This window comes from Lampetra planeri, chromosome 1 (genome assembly GCF_965212315.1).
Source record: "Lampetra planeri chromosome 1, kcLamPlan1.2.h2, whole genome shotgun sequence".
Taxonomy (NCBI): domain Eukaryota; kingdom Metazoa; phylum Chordata; class Hyperoartia; order Petromyzontiformes; family Petromyzontidae; genus Lampetra; species Lampetra planeri.
In genome coordinates, this window is record NC_136107.1 from 7,831,367 (window position 1) to 7,849,255 (window position 17,889).

The 17,889-nt window shown below is 42.7% G+C and overlaps 1 protein-coding gene across 8 annotated transcripts in view; it reads left to right on the top strand.

Moving 5' to 3' along the window:
• The window catches only part of LOC144736511 (supervillin-like), a 144,101-nt gene that overhangs the window by 18,388 nt on the left and 107,824 nt on the right, over positions 1–17,889 (top strand). For 7 of the 8 annotated variants that reach the window (XM_078619094.1, XM_078619388.1, XM_078619467.1 and 4 more), the window contains exon 2: positions 2,585–2,728. The exons of the other annotated variant lie outside the window; for it this stretch is intronic. The gene's annotated coding sequence lies outside the window, so the exon portion shown is untranslated. The remainder of the gene's footprint in view (positions 1–2,584; positions 2,729–17,889) is intronic. 8 annotated transcript variants of the gene reach the window in all.

Genomic DNA, 17,889 nt, shown 5'->3' on the forward strand with positions numbered 1-17,889 from the left:
CAATATAACATAAAAAATAAACCACAAGGTACAAAACCAGTAAAAAAAACATTTCAAGAGGCCTTCTGAACTTTAGTAGTGCAATCTTTGCACTCTGAAACAATCAAAGACTTTATGATTACTGTACTTATGGGTTGGTGTAAACAATGAAAATAAGTAAATATAGCTGTTGCATTGTCCTTATTGTTACACATGTAGGATTGTTCATGTCATGAAAGTTAATAGACAAACCTAACATGCAGCTTGTCGCAGCCAATATTATTGATAGAAGTTTTTTTGAGTTAGGTCACAGTGATCTGTGGGGAATGTCTTGTGGCACAATTTTGCCAACATCCTTATGTGAATTTGCTTATAGACAAACGTAGGCATACATTTGATGCCATCACTGGTTGAACCATGGTGTCTAGAATAACACGTTACTAAACCATAATCAACACATTTAAGGATGAGGATTTGCATTGAATTGGCACATAAATGTCATAGCAGCTTCTCGGTGCAGAACAAAAGCAGAAAACGCATGAAAGAGACAAACATATCTACAAAATACTGTTCGGCTTCGGATAACAAAACAACAACGAGCTCGTGCAGTGAGAGGCAACAACCACCGACATTTGGTGCCGGAAACATCGAGGAAAAGCCCAATAAAAAAGATGGGATAAAAGACCATACTATTTCTTCCTTCATCAGTCCACACCCCAACCCATCCAATACTTCACAGTATCAGCACTCCCACCACCACCCCCCACAGAACAGTTCCAGCAGCTGAACCAACACAAGCGTGATGCAGCACAGGCAACAGACTGAGTGCACACCATTGAGATAAAGTTTGGGCAAACCACGGGAGAATTTTCAGCCCACCGTGATGTAGCTTCTCCTTGACCTCCGAAGAGCTTCCATTCAATGAAAATGTGCATCCTCTTAATAGGGGTCCGCGTGCAACCCCAAGTGTGACCTGTACATATGTGGTGAGAGCCTTCCAAAAAATTAAATGATTCTAATTTATTACTTAAAAACTGAAACTGTGTACTTACGTACAAAGAAGGTTGATGGCTGTGGTTCGGGATGGACTTTGAACTTTTGTCACAAATGTAAGTAGGAAGTCAGAACATGGGGGTACAATAGGAGAGGAGTTGGAATATTTAGGCAATAATGTTCATACTGTCTGGTTCTTTAGGTAAAGTCATGTAAAATTATGAAAGAACACGACATGTCGGGCGCAACACAAGCGTCCGTCATTAGGTGAGAAAGAATGATATTGTGCTGTGGCTTTATATAGACACGGGAGGGGGGGGGGTAGAGTCGTGACTGCAGGAGTTCAACCGGGGGGAGAGGGGGGAGGGTTTGTGGCGTGCAGGGACGGGTGGGGGCTGTTGAAATTAGCGTGTCAATGAGCTTGAATTAGTCAACGAAAACAGCACGGGTGTAAGAGTGAGAATCACAGCAGTTAAAACTTGACGTGGTTTATCACGTCCATCCAATGACTGCTCAATCTGAATCCATCTTCTCGATTAAAGTTTTGTCTGTGTTTGTATATCTTGGATGGCTTCATGAACAAATCTCTGATGGTAGCCCGAGGGTTTGCAGAGGACCTTGGTCTCGGAGAAACAGTGTCATGTGTGCCCACAGCGTTGAACCGATGATCCGCCACCGCTCTACCATGTTTCAGATCCGCTTTGTGTTCGCGATCCCGGTCTGAGACACGTTGCTTCGTTTCACCAATGTAACTGCTGCCGCAGACACAACTCAGCTTATAGACACCAGGACATTGCATGTCCGGAATCGCATCCTTCACCGATGGGATCAAATCACGGATTTTGTGTACTGCATTGAACCGAACTTGGATCTTGTGTTTGTTCAAGATTTTGGAAATCGACCGAAACGTCGTGTTCTTTTATTATTTTTTCTTTCTACGTGACTTTATCGAAAGAACCATAGATTATGGATTCCTGCAGTCACGAAAGCTTCAAATCAAGAATGTTCATAATATGGAGGAGTGCCAGAACGACGTCAAAAACACATTCGATTTTAGCAGGGTAGGTTTTGCTTCTGTTAGTTGTTTTTATTTATTGGTTGTTGGCAATTTATTTCTGTGGTGCTATGAGTATCGTGTTGTGAGATGAGGAATCCATACGGAAACCTCCCGGAGTAGTGCACCCTGTGAGTGAGAGACCTGCACCGTAGAAGGGGATTATTCCACAGAAAAAAATACATTGCAATTGTAATGTTTTCCACTGTATAGGACAAACTTTCCCATACACTCTGCCTGGAGATTATCGCATGCCAGTCAAGACAATATTTTGAATTTTCATACCTGCCCCCTTACTCCCCTCTCTTCTGCTTTTCCCACCCCCCGCATTTTCATTTTTGGAAAGATCAGCCATCCCTGTAAAATTCCAACAACAAGCTCTGTAAATAAGGATGTGCATAACCTGCCCACGCCGGACAGTATGTGTATTGTTGCAATGTACCATATGTCAAAAATATGAATAAATAAAATATTTCAAAAATAAATTACATATAGAATTTAATGAAATAGAAGATTATAAACCGGATGTTTTATTATGTTTTTGGTGTGTGTGCGCAGTCATTGTTGACCGGACTGAGACCATCATTTTACTGCACGAGAGAACGTGGATAATAACACACAGCAGCTTGGAATTTAACCCCGATTTTCGACAGGACTGGTTTGGCACTCTGACCTCTGATCCACTTGGCGAATTCTAGCTGGGTAAGTTTTTTTTTATGAAGTATATAAATCAAAGTTTGTGGTGAGATTTATATCAGGCACATATTTCAGAGTTGTACAAGCTCATGCATTCACAAATTATATATGTGTACTTTTCCAGCATATAAATATGTACGCTCAAAAGTACACACAGACAACACGGTACTTACATATTTGCTCATGGGTGTTGCTATGTGTATAGGAACAAATACATGCACAGAGGTGTACATTATTTGCACGATTATATGCACAACTGTGTAACCACATGTTCATATTTCAATACTAAAAATACGCTCGCAGAAAGGTAAATATGTACATATGCCTGCACACATAATTGCAAGGCATGCACACACCCAAACACCTTTGATATAACAATGTCTATGTAGTTGCACAGGCTTAAAACCAACCACGTATGAGATGGACTGGGAAAGAGAGGCTGGTTTACAACAACATTGGCCAGGTTATGACAAACATCCCCAGAATTTGACCACTGTTCTTCGGGCTAAGTGCCAGGAGTACAGGGTGGTGTGAATGTGAATAGTAAGACATGGGCAGTTGGTCCAGCAGCGGAAGTTTGATTAGAATGGAAAGAGTGGCCTAAAATGGATTTGCTTACAAATGCCTTTCTTTCTACAATTTAATATTTGATGTCGATTTTCCCTGAAGGTTCTGTTTAAGTAATACAATTAAACTATCGAATGGTAATACAACATTGAGGTGAGTTCAAAAGCACGTCATAGTTTGGGCTGTAATTGCTTCTCGGTGTTGAGAATCCGTGTTAATTGGAAAACGGATTCTCTTTATTAACAAACATGGACCAATGTCATTTTGAAGGAAGCCATTAGGCTGCCTATTGTGAGCACTGGGAATGTGATGCCCACCCATCTGTCTGTCCATTCGTCCTTTCATCAGTTACCACTTGTAATATTTACATTACAACTAAAAATAAATCGCTCAGTTGATCTGTACAAATTTACCACACAGCATAACAATCTTAGTTCCCAGAACAGTATAGAATTTTGGCATTTTGTTATTAAAGATGTGAGCATGAATAAAAATCACGTGCACGCTAGTTCGCCATGAGGGCCTAACCTCGGAATACCATGAAAACTGGAGGCTCTCTCATTGAACTGCCTTGCCAGAGAAAACACGATTTAATATGAGTGTAATAACAGCCACAGAGGGTTCACGTGGGGATTGGCTTGCCGGTCCTGCTTGTAGCCAATAAGGGTTGAGATAGGGACCATGGCCCATGCGTCATCATGACAGGCCATCAGGGGGATGGGCTTAGCCATTCGGGGCCCCAGCTAATGGGGAGCCGGATGAGGGGCGTGGTCCCGGGATTGACAGGGAACCATCGAGAATGGTCGGAGCTGTCCATGGATGATTGGCTGGGGGAACCACGTGACGAAGGTGTTAAGAGCGAGGGGAGGAGAACGATCGTGAGCAGACTGGAGCAGGAGGAGAGCAGGGTCACGCGCGGACGGGGCCGGGGGTTGCCACTTGCGCGGCGGGGACTTAGTGGGTGGTCTGTCCTCTCTCCGTTGTCTGCCAGCAACGGAGAGTGAGTGAGCAAGGTGTATCGTCAAGTGAAAATAAAAAGGACCGATTCCGAAGCCGTCTCCTGAAGGATTATTACATGAGGATAACGAAGATAGCTCGGCACGTTTTGATCAGAAAGAACATAATAGAGAGTGGAACATTCGATTCAACAGTTTAAAAGTAAAAATTAGCAGGTGCATATTCTTGGTTCTTTCAGTAAAGTCACGTAGAAGGGAAATAATAAAACACAAGCAATCATCATCACACCTTATGATGACACAGTACTTACGACGTTTTGATTGCAACACAAGCAGTCATTACACCTGATGATGATTGCTTGTGTTGCAATCGAAACGTCGTGAGAATTTTATTGTTTTATTTTTATTATTTTATTATTTCCCTTCTACTTGACTTTACCGAAAGAACCAAGAATGTGAATCCCTGCAGTCACGAAAGCTTTAAATCGAAGATTAGCAGGTTGTGATTTGATAGGGGTGGTGGCGGGGACGAATGTATCTGGCTGTGCTTGTTTTTCATCTCCAAGTCTGCACTTTCAGTTGTCATCCCCGACGGAGTATAATTGTATTCTCTCTCCTCGGATAGAAGATTTAGAATTTTCAATACCAGGGTTAAACCTGGTTATTACTTGAATAGGAGACTGCTTGGTAATATGAGGTATGTATGTGTAGGGTTGAGGTGCCCAGCAGCTATATGAACAGCAAATAATTATTGAATCAGTCTTTGCAGATATTTAAGTGTCTCCCCTTGTATGCGTAGCAGGTTTTAGCCTAGAATAGTGTAGAATATAGAATGTATTACACAGCTCCTAGGGAGTGCGTGGATCACGTAGGATGTGGGTAATAGCAAGCATAGATAATAGCCACACTGCAAAGAGGAGATTGACTGTATTAGCCACTTTATAAATATGGGTTAATAGATTTTCTTTGTCATTGCTTATAGATTAAAACATGATCTGAGAAACATTTTTAAAATATGTCAACTACGATGTCATTTATATACAATCAATCTTTTTTTTTATTTTACGTGCCAGTATCGCTCTCAATAAGGTAGGCATCCGTGTACATGACAACAAAATGGGAACGGTTCAGGAGTATGGGACAACAAGAATAAAAAAAACCCATCACGACCTCAGCGGCTCACACCGACTGAGCACACAGTACATTATAATTCAAAGAGTAATGTATGACAAATTCAACTTTGATGGACCATTTATAAAACAGCAGCCAAACAATCTGAAAAGATATATCCATGGCTTTGTTGATACATCTGCAGTCTTATTCTAGTTTGTAACTTACATTCTCTTCATCCCATAATAGTAACACTTTTTAAAATATATAGTTTTCACTCAAACTATTGTTCAGTGGTGTTAATATCCAGTTATTAGGACTGGACCAGTGGTGAAAATGCCCCCGCTCATTTTTGTGGTGGTGAGTGTACAGGACAACCACTGCTGGCTTTCCAAAGTCTGGTACGCATCGTATCACCTCCGAGGGTTTTTTATTCAGCCTTCTGACCACACCTAACGTCATTTGCGAGTGATATCTGAACCGGGCCTGGACCTCCCCCTTTTCCATCCTACACTGACCGGCATGGTATCGTATGGTCAGGCTGCCACATGACGGACAGCATAATGGGGGTTGTAAAGTTTATTTTTTTTTATCGTTCTAGATCAAGGTTAGTTGAAACACAGAACTCTTTTTGTGGTCTGTCCGCTTTTAGTGGTCTGCAGTGTGTACGAGAGGGAATCACTCCTCTGTCAGTTTGACACGCGCCATATGAACGTTCATGTGAAAAGGATCGAGTGCTCACCTTGAACACCAACTTTAAACACGATGTTACTTCTGTGTTATGAGTGCTCTAAAAGGTTGGGTCACATAATCTACACAATTGATAAAAATGGACCCACAAAATACGAAGCTAAATAAAACATTCCTGTATGAGCTGTCAAAACAACAGTACTACTGGATACCAATGCATCGCTGGAGACTGTTATGTCCGTTTAACAGTGTATTGGTTTATTTCGACTAAAAGTTAAAAATAAGGAATGCATGCAATAGGTCTCTTTCAAATATCTGCCCTTCCACTTAAAAGTGCTTTGTTGGGTCTGCTGCGCCTCATAAAAAAGTAAATAATACTAATTTAAACATCCCTTCAGCCACATGGCCTTCTGGGAGTGCATAATCTCAGCAGAATTGGTTCAACTTTAGACTGGTTTTGACATTCAGTGCCTCATCAACAGTCAGGTCTGCTTAAACTAATGATGGTGAACTGCCAGATGTTTATAGGCAAGAACCTTCTGGTTCGATGTAAAATTACGTAATATTTATATCACAAAATAATGATTATCTTTGTTATATATACTGTACTCCCATCATGACGCGAAATTTTACTTTGTAAAAAAGAAAGTTAAAGTAATTGTATCCTTCAAGAGACACTTGTCATCCATTAGTTTAGTTTTAGTGTCCAAATGTCTCTTTTTATAGACACAATACACTGTAACTTGTATGGATGTTTGTTGAAGTTCTTTCCTAACATATGTAGCCAACCGTGCTTAATCGGAGGTGTGCCCTGCAAACTTTGGTGCAGCATTGAACCAATTGTGCTTTGTGATGTTCCTGAAAGTAAAAATAAATTCCAAGAATGCAATGCAGTGCTCTGCAGCTGCCTGCCAGAGCTTATATACATAAGTGGCAGGGCCAACGTAGCGTACAACCTCATGAAGCAGACATTTGGAGAATGTCGGAGTCGAGGGTGGGGGGCATTGCCAAGGGGCTCGACTGTATCTTGTGTGGTGTGGAGGACCCTTGGTCCACTGTTTATTGAGAGGCTTGGCACGTGCCACTTGGTTGTGCTGATTAATTGGAAATAGCAAGCCGGACTAATTCTGGCCTGGTCAATCTGATCATGTAGTGGAGGCTGGCAAATATATCCATATAAAGAGCGACCATCTTGTGGAGGTGATAACATACCAAGAGATGCTACCAAATCGTTGCCCTTCCAGCAGCATCCCAGTGATGGAGTATGTCGGTACCAGTGGCAATGAGAGGAAAGTCATTAAACGTGAATTACTCTTGAAATACTCTAAAGCCCTTTCTCAATTTACCTTGAGATAAAAGCCTCCATACGCCGCATTGGTTATTGGCTCGTTTGACCATACTTCATAACGCTGGTCAGTGCGGGTTGCAAACGGGACCGGTTTAGATATCACTCTCCACTGATGTTAGCCATAGCCAAGAATTTAACTCGGGTCTGCAGCTTCATAGCACAGTGTTCACAGCACTACCACTGCTCTACCATTTTTTAACGAAAATACTACTATTTCATACCAAATAGCTTTAAATATTGGGATGACAGTACTCTTATCCATGATGAAGCGGATGATCCCATCGCTAATGAGATAATTTGTGAATCGGTACCATGTTCGTCCTGTTGTCTGTCATAAAATGTAATCTTTGACAATTTACCAGCAATATTGCTGGTAAAATGGATGCAGAAGGAAATCATTCCAGTTGGACAGTGTACAGAACACTAGGGAATCACGCATTGATGACATTGGTGATGAGAGATGTCTATCATCATCATCATTGTTCGTCTTCATCATTATATTTATCTATCTATCGTCATCTTCTCTTGACTTTGTCATCCATCTTCGTCATTCCTTATCATCTCCCTCATCCATTATCATCAACGCGTGTTACAATTGTTACTGCACCCACGGTAATAATTGGTGGCCACTGGATTCTAACCTTGAATCTCTGCAACAAGCGACGATGCCACTGCCCAATTTCTATTCACGTGGAGGACCTGCCAACGTATGCTTGTTTACCAATATACCGCGTAATTCACAACCTACAATGCTCGAACAAAATTTCCTGCAATCCTGGTAGTGTTTCACCAAACAATATTTGTAATGATCATTTTTGACTGATAACTTGTTCAAACATTGCATGTAGAATGACACATTTGGTCTCCAAAAATTTTATTGGAGGGATTCATCTTTCGTAGACTATTTTTTTAAATGATGAATAATAAATTATCCCTTTCTGGACATATTTACAGTATTATTTGCTAATCAGTGCATGATAGAATGTAAAAAGGCCTTCTGCATTCAATGTGTGCTTTTCAACGTTTTAAGCAAAATACAGCAGAAGGCAGGTGTTTGAAACGTGTTCATCAGCACCCTTTAGACGCCATTTTTTGAAATTCAACACGAGCATGGAGTGCTGTTTATTCAACCCCGCAGCAGGGCAGCTGGAATCGTGGGTGTTTTAGTAAAATACTGCAATTGCCATGTTACGTAAAGTGCCAAGCTAGTGCCATGAAAGGCGTTGTAAACAACAACTCTGTAAGAAAAGTGCTATAATTGAAGGTGCCAGAAGATTCTGGATTGTGTGAGAGTGTTGTGAAGCTAGGGGAGCAGTCGTGGGGCATCTCTGGGGGGCAGCTGTTGAGGGGTGACGACGACAGCGCGCCAGTGCCACGGACTCTACTACCCCCATGGGCCCCAGGCTCCCCACACAAATGTCTCCATTGTTGGTTCCTGATCCTGGCCATCAATGGCTGAGAGGCAAAGCCACACAAGCACATCCAGAAAAGGCAACAGCAACAAAAACCCATGATTGTTTTTTGTTTTCCTTGAACATACGCTTAGCACAAAATGTTCTTGAAAATTGTTCTTGGTATTTATGCATACCGAGGCAATGAGACATTTATGGAATAAAACAGTTTTGCACCCCTAAAACAGTTTAACTGTCACAGTTTTTTGACTAATTGCTCTGTTTTCCCTTTTTTGATTATTCGTCTGAAAAAAAAAGACATGAAACAGTTTTTTTTTCCACGAAGGAAGACTGGTTCATTAGTTCTCAATGATTGCAACTACACTTTTAAAAATTTACTTAAATCCTGGAATGAATCCGCTTCAAACAGAACATAGCTCACCAGAGCATCATATGTTGAATTATTTATTGTATGCCTCAGCATTGCTCATTAAGTTTTGTAACTCCTGGCATTTGAATTTCAATGTCTGCTGAAGTCAATAGGTTAGATATGTGCAAAGTAAAACAGCACATACATTCCCTGTGTTATCTTGCCATTAACACTGTGTGTGCTGTTTCAAGGATGCCTTGTATAGGCTGCGATTACACCATAGCAAAAACATTCCTTAAAATAATAAAAGAACAAAAGTACTTGAAAAACTGAACTTCTTTAACGGGATGTCAAAGACCTTTTTTTAATATAGAGTGTGTTGTGCATGTTTGAAATTTGATTAAGCTTTATGCTGTGATGCAGTGGGGGTGGGGGGTGGCTTTTGAATTAGACTCGGGTTGGGTAAGAGAAATATGTGTGCAGCTGATAGGCTGGCCTGGCACGCTGCTCTCAGCTCCGCGCAAGTCAGGAATGCACAACTCACTTCCACTCTGGCTGGCTCTATGCTGCTGGCTGCACGCCTCTCAGCGTGAGCGGCGATACTGGGTGAGCACATACGGACACGAAGTCTTGCTCGTTCGGTACACACGGGCACAACACGCACGCACACGATATACGTCCACACACTGAGGCGAAGAGAGTGTCGTTCTGGTCACAGGAGTAGTGGTAAATGTGTAAATTTTGGTTAAAGTACGCGATTTTGCTTCGAGATCAGAAATAATTGTAACGTTCCAGAACTGTTGTTTTCGTCGCTGAAGTTAAAGGATCTTACTTCCTATGTTCATATTGTGCCCTGTTTGTCATAGGTTGTTAAGCCATTCTGAAGTTATGCATACAGTATTTCCTCTCTTTTCAGCAGGAGTTTGGTTGTCGTGTTTCCCTATCTATATGGTTGTACAAAAAAACTGGTTCTTCTCGTGAGGTCTTTAACCAATCTAAATATGCAAGTATAACAATACATGTTATGGAATTTTTCACGTTCAAATAATGCTGTTTTGGTTTGAAATTACAGTTACACTCAAATTAACCGTGAAAAACTTAAAAATGTCAACCAGGACAAATGAACCAAAGCTAACTTTTCACCACGGCAGACGTAACTGTGTCAAGACTTGTTCAGGCTGTGTTAAGGTACACCCATACCCCAGGCACCTCGGCTTATCTTAATGTTTCCGGTTGTTTTGATTATTCTCTATGTCGCAGTTTAGCCGATGAGTGGCTGCGTTGGCCAGGAGCGTCCTGCAGCCTGGCAAAGGAGATGCCGCTGCCAGACTGCAAAGGCAGCTGCACCGGCTGATAAGATAGAATACTGTATTATTGTGCGAGCTCTGCGTATAATGGAAGGTAGCGGTGTGCAATTAAAAGTGAAGTGTTTATGCAATTATGTATTATAATTATGAGGTGAATGTATGTAGATTATTCTAGAATGAATGGATTTCTTCGTAGTTTTTTTCTCTTTTTTGGCATTTCATTTATGTATAATTGTTAAGTAAACAGGGTGACTAAAATAGGGGTCACTAATAATAGCTGACATTCCTGGCAATAGTCTTTCCAAGCACATAAATGGCAGTGGTATTGATATTCGTGCTTGTGCAACACTGCCAATGCAATATCTACAAATAAAACGTTTAACAACTGAACAAATTTATTTTAAACCCTAATTGCTTGACTATGTAGGGCCAGGTGATGTGAAGACACTTTTCGTTATTTATAAGACCACAGTGTCCTCATAGCTGTGTCGGCCAAGGCCTCCTCCTCACAGTTGCCCCCGATGTTAATCTTGTACAGATTTCTCCCTCACATCGCCTGGAAATGGGAGAAGGCACGGTTTGGGTTTCTGCTCACTCGTGGTGCGAATGATCATGTGAGCAGTGAGATTTACAGGGCCAAGCCTTGCTTCATTCCCTGCCACGCGACCCGAGTTTTAAACGTTTCACCCCGCCACATGAACCACCTGGCTACTGGGCCGTGCACCGTTATTCTTCTCTCACATGGATGTTTGAAAAACAAACACGGCATAAAGCCTCAGGTTTATTCTTTGAGCTCGGTTTCAAAGCAGGACCGTAATTAATGTGAAGACTCTTTGTTTTTGGATAATATCATTTTGGGCACATTCTGAAGTTCTGTCAAGAACACTATTAGTGCAATGTTTTATCCAGCTACTTTAACTGCTGCTAACAAAACAGTATTCCTGTCAGATTGGTATGCATTGGCATGTTTTCTACTCTTTTGCCTGCTATTTTACAGCAACTGCTTATGGAAAATATAATAAAATGTTGATTTATAACGCATCTTAATGCCAGCTGCTGTGCAAAAAGGTGGGCATGTACATATTTGTAGCCTTTGAAAAAAGATAAGCTTTTTGTAGAGCTCACATTGTGGTGAAGGTAAGGACAGACGTTTCATAGAGGCCGGCAGTGAAGGAGGAAACGACTCGCGTGCCCAGCCAGAGGGAGGCAGTGTCGCACCCAGACGCAGAGAAGAAGCTGCCACTTGAAGCACCACATGTCTTGTGATGACAATATTTCTCCATAAAGGTTTTTTTTGGGTTAGATCGCATGAATATAAATGTGTCATTAAACCCGCCACCATCCGACATAGCCAATTAGTAAGGTTTGTCAGGTAAACAAAATGTGCCAATTCGTTACTACTTCAGCACACCGGTGTGTTGGAGAGTAAACCCACAATTCGAGTCCGACGTTTCACTGGTGATTGCAACCGGCTTCAACCGACAGCCAGAGCCAGTTTCTCCATTCTAGCATTGGTGCAAATTCCGTATTCCTTAAGCGAGGGCCAGTTTCTCCACAGGGCAACCACTGTTGAATTGTCACAGCACCCAACAAATTCAACTCCCGAACCCTTCAATCACCTGTCTCCCCTGTATTTGTCAGTATACAGTACAGTAGTTAAATTTCACCAGCATACACAATGATTAGGCACAGTTAATTGCATCTTCTTGGTTCTTTCGGTAAAGTCACGTAGAAGGGAAGTAATAAAATAATAAAAATAAAACATAATAAAACATTATGTTTTATTTTTATTATTTTATTACTTCCCTTCTACGTGACTTTACCGAAAGAACCAAGAAGATGAATCTCTGCAGTCACGAAAGCTTTAAATCGAAAGTTAATTGCAACCAATAAAAACACGACTCCAATTATACTGGCATATCCAACTAATCTATAGCAGCAGAGTTTGCCTGTGTCTTTGGTATTATAACGTTTACACCCTTTTGGGAGCCTCATGTTCTATGTTTTTCGACAGATGCCACAGAGAAGATTGGATTTTCATTTTGTACCAAAAGTTGTCTCCACAACAATTACCGGCTCAATGGCAGTCTAGGCACGGGTTTACTCTTGTCAGGTGTAGGGTTCTACCTAAACACCAGCCTTCCGCTTCACCAGATTCTGTCTAAAGTCAAACGACGACAGTACCAGAGATAATGGCACTGCAGTAGTGCCCACACGATCTCGTCGCCACGCTGCGCTGGATCCACACTCATTTGCCTTTCATCAGAGCAAGCAGCTCTCGTTCTCCTAAGGGCAACTCGAGTGTCGTTCACCTATCCTGATTCTGCACCTGTTTGTCCTGTGGGGCCCTTCATCCAAGGGAGAACAACTTGTCGGCCTGCTGATGTTCTCTGTTGTGTGTGTATATGCCATTCATGATTCATTCAATACACTGTACAGTTAAAAAAATACAAATTCACGGGCCGCATTTTCGTTTTGTCGTATGATATTAATTGTCGAGATATTTACGCTAATCGGAGACAACACGATAAACACAAAAATCAGTTCTAAAGAAATTAGTTTTAAATTCTAGATTAAAAGAGTCTATCTCCAGTGGCTTCCTAATATCGGAAGGAAGAGCGTTCCAGACGGTCAAGAAGCGCATTTGAAAGCGCATGAAGTGGTGACTGTCTTTGATGGATAGCCAAAATCCGCTGCTGCGAGGATGACCAGAGTTCACGTGATGGAAACAACGGACATGACAGGACTGACAGGCCGGTATTTATTAAGCACCCATACCTAAAACCTTCTATAAGAGTGACCCCTGTCATTCTTTATTGCTTGTGTCCCTAAACTCTTTACCCACCATTCCAACACACGCTGCGTTGGCCGTAGTTTCCTCAATGTTTTCGAGTGCAGAACAAATACTCTGCTTCCATCAGGGTTTTAAACATGTACAGTACTTAAAGGTAACATGTTGGAACATCTCGGGCCGATGGTAGTTCAAAAACTTTCCATATTTTTCAACAAAAATGGAAGCCCTGTTATGTTAGTGAGTCGGAATTGACCTACTTGCTGCCAATTCCTGGGAAGGGAATGATTTCCTGCTTGTAACATTATGTTCCATTGTCAGCTGGAAGAGCACACGGGATTTTCCTACTGTAGAGGTGTTTGTTAGCAGATGTTTTTAGCCCTGTGTTTTTCACTGCTATGGAAATATAAAACTTTGAAATGTGCTGCGTAGTTTTTTTCAAGGACGGATGATGAATAGTAGGAGACTATGTGGAAAGAATTCTTGCAGAAAATATGGCAGCTTCTAAATGTGTCATCCTCGATCAGCCTTGTACTTTGCAGTTAAACACCAGCATATTTGTAGACTATATAGTTGATTGCTTATTTTTTTTAGAATATAATGGGACTCCAGATATATAATTTAAAATTCATCAATTGTTACGCTCGGTTTACTGTGCAGAGACTCCGCTAAGACTCTATGCGACAATGTTGGTAACACATATGTGAGTGGTGGCGTGAGCTACGGATAATAGCATATTTTGTATAAGTGCATACTGCCAGCCTGTTACTAAGGCTTTGCCGATAAACCGGATTACCTGTTTTTTTGTACTTTCGTCATTACTTTTCCTCTTTCACTGTACAACTGTGGCATAAGTTTTACGTCAAAAGACAAAGAGATTTCCGTTTGGAACTCAAACAGTGAGCAGGGTATCACCCCATGCCAGAGGTTGATGGCACAAAACTACCTCTAAAATCGCTTCTTATGTACATAAGGTGGCCTACTATTTCATATGAGCCACAAAGAGTATTCATGGTTTGGCAATGTATTTTTTTTCAGAGCTAGAATAAATCAAATTAAGTAAAAGCAAATATTTAAAAGTGACTCTTTTTGGTGTGCAGTCATTGGTGCTCAGGCCGAGACAATACTGTAACTAACTAAACTTCAGAACCCATTTAAATTATAACTAGCATAAGTACCCGGCGTTGCCCGGGTGAAAAATATATTTCTTAATAACCTTACATATATACACACCCTCACCACTCACCCTCACCATTCACCCTCACCACTCTCCCTCACCACTCTCCCTCACCACTCTCCCTCACCACTCTCCCTCACCACTCTCCCTCACCACTCATCCTCACCAATCACACCCTCACCAATCACCACTCACCACTCACCCTCAACACTCACCCTCACCACTCACCACTCACCCTCACCATTCACCCTCACCACTCTCCCTCACCACTCATCCTCACCAATCACACCCTCACCACTCTCCCTCACCACTCTCCCTCACCACTCTCCCTCACCACTCTCCCTCACCACTCTCCCTCACCACTCTCCCTCACCACTCATCCTCACCAATCACACCCTCACCAATCACCACTCACCACTCACCCTCAACACTCACCCTCACCACTCACCACTCACCCTCACCATTCACCCTCACCACTCTCCCTCACCACTCTCCCTCACCACTCATCCTCACCAATCACACCCTCACCACTCACCCTCACCACTCAACCTCCCCTCACCACTCACTAATCACCACTCACAATCGCCACTCACAACCGCCCTCACCATTATATTTTTGCCCCAGTCAACGCCGGATATTTCCCATTCGTAGCAGTTTATATCAACTCTATAAGCAACTTATATTAAACAGGAAGCGCGATCCTAAAGTAATTTACAACCTTCGATTAGTCCTTTGTGCGATTCAAAGAATCGATTCCTGGCATGTTGGGGGTTTACATTTTGAATGATAGAGTTTCATTTTCATTGTTATTTTATTTTTTTATTTTTTCAGGAGTTTTTCATTACATTTTTGCCCCGGTCAACGCCGGATATTTCCCGTTCGTAGCAGTTTATATCGACTTTAAGCAACTTATAGTAAACGGGAATCGTCCGAATCTAAAGGAATCTACAACCTTCGATTTCTTTGCGCGATTCAGAGAATCGATTCTTGGCGCGTCGGCTTTAAAAGTAATTACACAGTTGTTTTTTCATTGGTATGTAATGTTTGAAAGTTTTCATAAGATTTTAAATGTATTTTCCCCCCGGGCAACGCTGGGTATATCGAGTTTATACCACAAATGCGTGCGCATATTTTTAACGGGAATTAAAAATGGCGTCCACCCGGCAGCGAATGCGTCGCTACCCGTTGCCAGGGGCAACCGCCGTCCAATGAAACTGCGTATGGTCCGGCGACACACAGACACACACACAGACAGACAGATTTGCGATTTTATATATGTAGTAGGTTCAAATTAGGTGCACACACACGCAACTAGGAGGCAACACTATTTATTAAACGGTAAATAATATAACACTCTACATGAGGTGGTGACCACCTTCCTCAACTCACTAACACTCTGGAACACGACACAGACTGGACCAGGCAGGCAACGGCCTGCCTGGCCCAGGACGACGACTCGGGACTTGACGACCGAAGATGTCTTCACCTTGGAGTACAGTACAACAGCAGCCTCGCTCTGCGTTCACACCACGCTTATATTTGGTTTGGCGTGGCTGGCTCCGCCCCGGCGTGGCTGGCTCTCTTCAGGCCACGCCTCCCTTCCCAGGACACGCCTCACTTCCCCCACCTCTGGGAGGGTCCGGATCCCTCCACCACGCGACCCCCCCAGGCACCCCCTTGGGGCCCCCAGCCTTCGTACGGGCCGACACAGTAGTGACCTTTCTCTGTCACTACATATATATAGATGGTTGCCTGCCCGGATTCTACCTGGCTTTAATCTGTAATATAGTACTTGACCCAACATCCACCTGGCCACCTCACTTTAAATATGTATAATATGATAACAAAGCAAAGGAATGGGTGCTAAATGTCTATTCATCAAACAATTTATAGATAGGATTTTTACTGGTAGGAACCTCCTGGTTATACCAGCCCACAGGGGATTATTGTGTCCGTCCGTCCGTCGTGCATCCAAAAATGGGAGGGGTGGGACTGGGTGGAGAGGGGAGGGTGGGGAGGAGCTGGGAGGGGAGGGTGGGGAGGAGCTGGGTGGGGAGGGTCTTGAGGAGCTGGGTGGGGAGGGTGGGGAGGGGAGGGTGGGGAGGGGCTGGGTGGGGAGGGTCGGGCTGGGTGGGGGGTGGGAAGGGCGGGGCTGGGTGGGGAGGGGCTGGTCACCCCGTGGTGCTCTTATAAAACTCAACGTTTAACCTACTCACGCTGGCTTGTGCCCGCCCTCACAGTCGGCCATATTTGCGGAATACACCACGCCGCCCTTGACCCTGGCCATTGACTGAGCAACCCAACGTTCCTACCAGCTCCCTCCACAGAAATGTGTTTTTTCACATGCACTTGGAAGGCCTGCAAGCTCATTTTAATATTTGAATATCCTGATAAATTATATTTGCTGGAACTGGTTTTCATTCAGTATAATTGATCTGTTGTGTATATCAAGCAGTTGCCTTGGTTTTGATGTGCTGACAGTCAGTGACGAACTATATATTTTTCCAAATTATTATTTAAATTGCAACGCTTGATGTTTTGTCAGTTAGTATTTGGACTCTTTATACATTCCAAAATCTCTTCCAAAATTATTTTCTGTTCATATGTACTTTGGTCATAACTCGAAAAACTGTAATATATAACAAAAAGTGGAAATACTTTTTTATTTTAAAACTCTTTGTTGTAACAGCGCATTAAACAGTTTGTCAACTTAATCATGCACTGTACTGTATATGCAAAACGGTGTCTTCATCAGCAAAACATTGCAGCAGGAATCTCAGCATGTTTGCTTGTCAAGATAGCATCACTATTATTACACATGTTATGAAACCGGAATTGTGATGCCTATTGGCTGAACGTATAAACATCAACATATACGGAGGACCACGAAGCTTGGGCAGTTTTTGGCACTGGCTCACTGCCTGGCTGCTGCCTTCCCACTTATCTGTGGTTCCTCGCGCCTCTGGGTCGTCCTCTCTCTTCAAAGTAAAATAAAAACCGCGTGTGTTGCAAGTCTAGAATATCACATTTAAGAGCCCTGAGATTTTGACAACTATTTAGGCAGCAAGACAACAAAGCTACTGGAAAGCAGTTGTATGCATGTTAAGGTTCATCAGTATGGTATAGCCATAGTTGGCCTGATGTTGTCGTTTGTGCCGGAGAGACTTGTGTTGAGCAGTCCTCACCCTCCACTGTGGTGGACAAACTGGAGCCACCGTGTCGCTCCGTGACGGGAAGCAGAGGGCGGTGCAACAAAATTCACTGTTGTACAATTCCCATGCTCCCAAATCTATACTCCCCACCTTGAACAACCTGCACTCACCAGCATGGTGGAGTATGGTCAAATAACCCCCATGACCTGCATGGCGTGGGGAGGCCTCGTCTAAGCAGTGGATTGACAGGAGCCCGATGTGCACACGATGTTGAATGAGGCAACGCACACCAGAATGTCGAAACGTCC